The sequence below is a fragment of the Anastrepha ludens genome, unplaced genomic scaffold, assembly GCF_028408465.1.
Source record: "Anastrepha ludens isolate Willacy unplaced genomic scaffold, idAnaLude1.1 ptg000045l, whole genome shotgun sequence".
Lineage (NCBI taxonomy): Eukaryota > Metazoa > Arthropoda > Insecta > Diptera > Tephritidae > Anastrepha > Anastrepha ludens.
In genome coordinates this window covers 145,001-152,500 of record NW_026530040.1, presented here as the reverse complement: position 1 = coordinate 152,500, position 7,500 = coordinate 145,001, and the positions used below count along the sequence as shown (strand labels likewise).

The window sequence follows — 7,500 nt, the reverse complement described above, 5'->3', positions numbered from 1 at the left end:
GTTTCTGACAATGTACACAACGTATTGTGAAAAATGTATGGGCAAAATTTAACTTAATACAATTCAATATATTTCAAATGTTTTTCTTATATATTTATTCAGTTTATCATATGAATGTATTGTGGTAAATTTTACTTTCATACATTTAATCGAATATAGTTTCATATAAATTCGATTTGATTTTCTTTCATATATATCTCACTTGCCTTCACCGTGAGTGTTTCTGACAATGTACACAACGCATTGTGAAAAATGTATGGTGAAAATCTAACTTAATAGAATTCAATATATTTCAAATGGCTTTATTATATATTTACTCAGTTTATCATATGAATGTATTGTGGTAAATTTTAATTTCATACATTTAATCGAATATAGTTTCATATAAATTCGATTTGATTATATTTCATATATTTCACATGCCTTCACCGTGAGTGTTTTTTGCCATGCACACCACACATTGTGTAAAATGTATGGGAAAAATTCAATTAAATACATTTCAGTTTGATTTCATATAATTCAATTACATTTTATATATTTCAATAATATCATCGATTTAACCAAATATATATTAAAATAATAAATTATATATATGATGATATTTTCCATATATTTCAAATGTCTTTATTATATATTTATTCAGTTTATCAAATGAATGTATTGTGTTAAATTTTACTTTCATACATTTAATCGAATATAGTTTCATATAAATTCGATTTGATTTTCTTTCATATATATATCTCACTTGACTTCACGTGAGTGTTTCTGATAATGTACACAACGCATTGTGAAAAATGTATGGGCAAAATTTTGTTAAATTTTACTTTCATACATTTAATCGAATATAGTTTCATATAAATTCGATTTGATTATCTTTCATATATTTCACATGCCTTCACCGTGAGTGTTTCTGTTTGTCCATGTACACAACGCATTGTGAAAAATGTATGGAAAAAATTTAACTCAATACATTTCAATTTGATTTCATATAATTCAATTATATTTTATATATTTCAATAATATCATCATCGGTTAACCAATATATATTAAAATTAATAAATTATATATATGATGATATTTTCCATATATTTTTTTATCATATTATATATACCCCAATAATGATGGCATCACAGATATGTCTTATTTTCGTAAATTATTTTGATATCATCGATTAGCCAAAATTTGAAAATATTTAATATATATGAGATGATGATATTATGATATTTTTATATATTTCATATATATAAATGTATGTTAAATAAATATTTTTATATAATTTTTATTTGCTTTTCTTAATTAATAATATAATAACATAACATTTATATATATAGTCTGATTATAAGAGATTTCATATTTGAATGAAATCCTATTAAAGTTATATTATATTTATATATTAATAATTAATATATATATATATATATATATATATATATATATAAATAAATATATACACGTTATATTAATTAAATAATATGTGTGTGTATATATAATATATATATATATATATATATATATATATTAAAATTCGAATCATCAAGCAAAGGATAAGCTTCAGTGGATCGCAGTATGGCAGCTGCTCTACCACTTACAACACCTTGCCCGTTACCAAAGTCGTTTACAATTGATTCTAGGCATTGTCATTGTATTAAATAATGTTTTAATAAGTAACTAGCGCGACATACAGGTGATATTTAATCCTCCCGCATTTGCTATGTTACAAATAACATTGGCATCACATATATCCATTGTCGTTTATAAATAAAATTTATAAACTTTAAATGGTTTAGAGAAGCCATACAATGCAATTGCCCCATATTTATCATTGCAGTCCAGCACGGATACGACCTTAGAGGCGTTCAGGCATAATCCAACGGACGTAGCATCATACCACTGTTCGCTCGAACAAGTATTGTACCATTGGTCCGTACCTGCGGTTCCTCTCGTACTACGCAGGAATGCTGTCGCAATAACAATTGTCATTAGTAGGGTAAAACTAACCTGTCTCACGACGGTCTAAACCCAGCTCACGTTCCCTTGAATGGGTGAACAATCCAACGCTTGGTGAATTTTGCTTCACAATGATAGGAAGAGCCGACATCGAAGGATCAAAAAGCGACGTCGCTATGAACGCTTGGCCGCCACAAGGCAGTTATCCCTGTGGTAACTTTTCTGACACCTCTTGTTAAAAACTCTTTAAACCAAAAGGATCGATAGGCCGAGCTTTTGCTGTCTCTGTGTGTACTGAACACCGAGATCAAGTCAGCATTTGCCCTTTTGCTCTATGTGTGGTTTCTGTCCGCACTGAGCTGGCCTTGGGACACCTCCGTTATTATTTGAGAGATGTACCGCCCCAGTCAAACTCCCCACCTGGCAATGTCCTTGAATTGGATCATACCTGAGTGTTGGAGTTATACCAAATTTTAATTATAATAATAACACATTAAAGTGATATCATTTTATTAAAATATGTTTACAATTATATAACAAACTCGTGATACTTTGATCAAGAAGCTTGCATCAAAACCCAATACCATAAGATATATAAATATATCCATATAATGGCTAAGCAATGATACACGTTCCATTTAATCAAGTAAGTAAGGAAACAATAAGAGTAGTGGTATTTCATTGTTGATAAAATAACCGAAACTATAATATCTCCCACTTATGCTACACCTCTTATGTCTCCTTACACTGCCAGACTAGAGTCAAGCTCAACAGGGTCTTCTTTCCCCGCTAATTATTCCAAGCCCGTTCCCTTGGCTGTGGTTTCGCTAGATAGTAGATAGGGACATCATCGTCTGGTGTTTTTAACGTGAGTATCTGCTGGCGACAGCCTGAACCCACGGTGCTCAAAAGCACAACGTATCAATACAATGCGTTGATCAGCGCCCCAAAAATGCCGAAGCATTTAAGGATACCGATTGGCAGTGTGGCATGGACACACTGACCACCTTGGTAGGGCTCGAGGCCTACCCATACCTCTGCCGTTCTTTGGGTCCCGACACCCGGTTAATTGCAACACTACATCGAGCTAAAGCTCTACCCGCGCTTTAGGTCTCAACCACAACCACCACGAAAACCTCCCCGAAGGGCCGTTCCCATAGAACAGGTCAGAGCGAACTCTGAGGGCTCCTGTTCCCCGTGGTACCGAGTTAAGGTCTCCGGTAAGACATCGAACCCGAAGACTCTGCCAGTTGAGCATCCATACTACTCAGGCACTGGCAAACCTAGATTTTAGTCGCCTTTTACGACAGGCATACCTTACCTCGGGCATATTCTAACCCCTGCACCGCTGGGGGGAGTAGATAGGGACAGTAGGAATCTCGTTAATCCATTCATGCGCGTCACTAATTAGATGACGAGGCATTTGGCTACCTTAAGAGAGTCATAGTTACTCCCGCCGTTTACCCGCGCTTACTTGAATTTCTTCACTTTGACATTCAGAGCACTGGGCAGAAATCACATTGTGTCAACACCCGTTAGGGCCATCACAATGCTTTGTTTTAATTAGACAGTCGGATTCCCCAAGTCCGTGCCAGTTCTGAATTGATTGTTAATTGATAATCGTTATAATTTAAAAAGAATATATATCGAATGATATAATTCCTTAAAAATTTTAGCAAGAAAGTTCCACAATTGGCTACGTAACTACTATCCGGGGAACAAGAATCGTAATTCTCTATTTACCCAGAACGAGTACATAAACCATGGTATTGCTTCCCAATCAAGCCCGACTATCTCAATCTTCAGAGCCAATCCTTATCCCGAAGTTACGGATCTAATTTGCCGACTTCCCTTACCTACATTATTCTATCGACTAGAGACTCTTCACCTTGGAGACCAGCTGCGGATATTGGTACGGCCTGTTGAGAAGTTTGCGTGACCCCACCATAAATTTTCAAGGTCCGAGGAGAAAATATCGACACAACAGTAAATGTCATGCTCTTCTAGTCCATCTACCATATCTCTCTTCGAAAGACTTCCATGGTAGTACGACTATAAAACAGAAAAGAAAACTCTTCCGATATCTCTCGACGGCTTCTTTATGGTCGTTCCTGTTGCCAGGATGAGCACAAGGCCCATTTTTAATAACAAACGGATACTCAACAGGTTACGGAATTGGAACCGTATTCCCTTTCGTTCAAAATAATTCAAGTATTTAATTATTTTTTAATATATATATATAAATTTTATTAATATTTTTTTTTATTAAAAACTTGAAAATTTTCGGCTTTCGCCTTGAACTTAGGACCGACTAACTCGTGATCAACCACTGTTCACACGAAACCCTTCTCCACTTCAGTCCTCCAAGGTCTCATTCGATTATTTGCTACTACCACCAAGATCTGTACCAATAGCGGCTCCATGCAGGCTTACGCCAAACACTTCTAAGCACACTATTGTACCCTCCTACTCACTAAAGTTTCAAAATTTATAAATCAATCGAAATTGTTTTATAAATCATCTACTTTAGCGGTAATGTATAGGTATACAACTTAAGCGCCATCCATTTTAAGGGCTAGTTGCTTCGGCAGGTGAGTTGTTACACACTCCTTAGCGGATTACGACTTCCATGTCCACCGTCCTGCTGTTTTAAGCAACCAACGCCTTTCATGGTATCTGCATGAGTTGTTAATTTAGGCACCGTAACATTACGTTTGGTTCATCCCACAGCGCCAGTTCTGCTTACCAAAAGTGGCCCACTGGGCACATTATATCATAACCTCAACCTTCATATCAAGAAAGGTGAGGTTCTTACCCATTTAAAGTTTGAGAATAGGTTAAAATCGTTTCGACCCTAAGGCCTCTAATCATTCGCTTTACCAGATAAGATTATTTTATATAATTTTTAAATGCACCAGCTATCCTGAGGGAAACTTCGGAGGGAACCAGCTACTAGATGGTTCGATTGGTCTTTCGCCCCTATACTCAATTCTGACAATCGATTTGCACGTCAGAACTGTTTCGGTCTTCCATCAGGGTTTCCCCTGACTTCAACCTGATCAAGTATAGTTCACCATCTTTCGGGTCACAGCATATATGCTCAAGGTACGCTCCAGTTAGAGGTATAAATAATAATAAATTATCATTATACATAACTATATGGAACGCCCCGGGATTGAATTAATTGACTATTTAAGAAAATAGACTAAAAATTAATCCCATTATATTTTTAAGTTAAGTTAATTATGCCATTAAGTTTAATATAACTCAATGACTTGCACATATGTTAGACTCCTTGGTCCGTGTTTCAAGACGGGTCCCGAAGGTATCCTGAATCTTTCGCATTGTTAATCATATAAATGCATACAAATAAATATTAATATCATAGATATTAAATTTTTTGTAAAATTCAAAAAATGAATTTTAGCATTATATATAATAAAATCTATCAACACTTTATCAAATCATTAGTATTTATTCTATGTTAATATGCTTAAAAAGCAAATTAATTTAAATAAACTTAATATCACCAATGATCTTTTGATAAATACTTTATTATGTTAATAGATTACAATGTCCTTATATGAAAAAAATGCACATTATTTTTAATTATTTAATGATGAATTTTTCATAATGGATATTCAGGTTCATCGGGCTTAACCTCTAAGCAGTTTCACGTACTATTTAACTCTCTATTCAGAGTTCTTTTCAACTTTCCCTCACGGTACTTGTTTACTATCGGTCTCATGGTTATATTTAGTTTTAGATGGAGTTTACCACCCACTTAGTGCTGCACTATCAAGCAACACGACTCTTTGGAAATATCTTTCTAGTAATCATTAACGTTATACGGGCCTGGCACCCTCTATGGGTAAATGGCCTCATTTAAGAAGGACTTAAATCGTTAATTTCTCATACTAGATATTAAGATATTCCATACACTGCATCTCACATTTGACATATAGACAAAGTGACTTAGTGCTGAACTATTTTCTTTTCGCTCGCCGCTACTAAGAAAATCCTTGTTAGTTTCTTTTCCTCCCCTCATTAATATGCTTAAATTCAGGGGGTAATCCCATATGAGTTGAGGTTGTTTTAAAATATTTTTTATCTTCTCACAATTTAATAAATAATTATATCATCTTTTCATCTCTATTTTTCTTTTTTCCTTTTATATAAATATATATTATAAATAATAATTATGTAAAATGAGGCAATTCTAGAATAAAAAAAATTAATTTTTATGCTAGACATTCCTCCTTTAATTACATATATAAATTAATATTTTATATATTATAAATAATATGAAAATTTTTTAAAGAGAATACTTAGATTCAAAATTTTTTTTATTTCATTTTATTTGAGAGGATTTTTTTTTTTTAAGAATATATTAATAAATAAAAAATTCATTATATATCTTTATTTTTTTGCTATTAATATTATGAATTATTTAAAATCCAATAATATACACATTTGCTTAAATTCAATTATTTTTATAAAAGAATAAGCAACTTATTTAGCATAGTCTTACAACCCTCAACCATATGTAGTCCAAGCAGTACTTTAAAATTAAATTTAATGTACATAACAGCATGGACTGCGATATGCGTTCAAAATGTCGATGTTCATGTGTCCTGCAGTTCACACGATGACGCACAGTTTGCTGCGTTCTTCATCGACCCATGAGCCAAGTGATCCACCGCTTAGAGTATTTTTTTATTTATTTTTATTTATAACAAATGTCAATTTTTTTTTGCATATATTAATTGAAAGAGTAAAATTAAATAATAATAATAATAAAATATAAATTGATTTTCTTTCAATAATATATATCAAATATATTTAACTCTAAACATTTTTATTAAGTTGCGAATGTCTTAGTTCAACAATAATACAGTGGTGGTATTTATTATGTTTGATTATTTTGTATTTTTTTAATCATTTTATTTATATATAAATATAATAATAAATATATACCACTTTTGTTATTGTGAACAAATTAACTTATCATTCAATCAAATGAATAATAAGTACAACTTTCTATTTTCATGTTTAAAGGTTTTTAAAAGAAAAAATAAGAAAAAACATTACAAAATGTACCATCATATTATATTTAATATGATATAATTGATGGATAACAAATTGAATGAAAAAGAATAAAAAGAATATGGATTCAAAATAATTATAAATTTTTCTTTTTTTTCTTTTTTTTTTTTTTTTCTTTTGTTTGTTTTTGTTTTTATTTGTTTTGGCATTGTTTGTTTTTCTTACGGATATGGAACACAATAATGATCCTTCCGCAGGTTCACCTACGGAAACCTTGTTACGACTTTTACTTCCTCTAAATAATCAAGTTCGGTCAACTTTTGCGAAACAACCGTGACACACGAGGCGTCACAGTGATCACGTCCGGAGACCTCACTAAATAATTCAATCGGTAGTAGCGACGGGCGGTGTGTACAAAGGGCAGGGACTTAATCAATGCGAGTTAATAACTCGCACTTACTGGGAATTCCAAGTTCATGTGAACAGTTTCAGTTCACAATCCCAAGC

At 32.5% G+C, this 7,500-nt stretch overlaps 2 non-coding genes and 1 pseudogene across 2 annotated transcripts in view; all 3 read right to left on the bottom strand.

Moving 5' to 3' along the window:
• Positions 1-1,525: 1,525 nt before the first annotated feature.
• On the bottom strand, positions 1,526-6,040 carry LOC128870985 (large subunit ribosomal RNA; annotated as a pseudogene).
• Positions 6,041-6,477: 437 nt separating this feature from the next.
• LOC128870947 (5.8S ribosomal RNA) lies at positions 6,478-6,658 on the bottom strand. Its single transcript, XR_008455628.1, has one exon. It is a non-coding gene; the product is annotated as a 5.8S ribosomal RNA (ribosomal RNA).
• A 575-nt stretch (positions 6,659-7,233) lies between these two features.
• The window catches only part of LOC128870969 (small subunit ribosomal RNA), a 1,991-nt gene continuing 1,724 nt past the window's right edge, over positions 7,234-7,500 (bottom strand). The window contains exon 1 of the ribosomal RNA XR_008455651.1: positions 7,234-7,500. This exon is cut by the window's right edge and continues 1,724 nt beyond it. This is a non-coding gene — a ribosomal RNA (small subunit ribosomal RNA).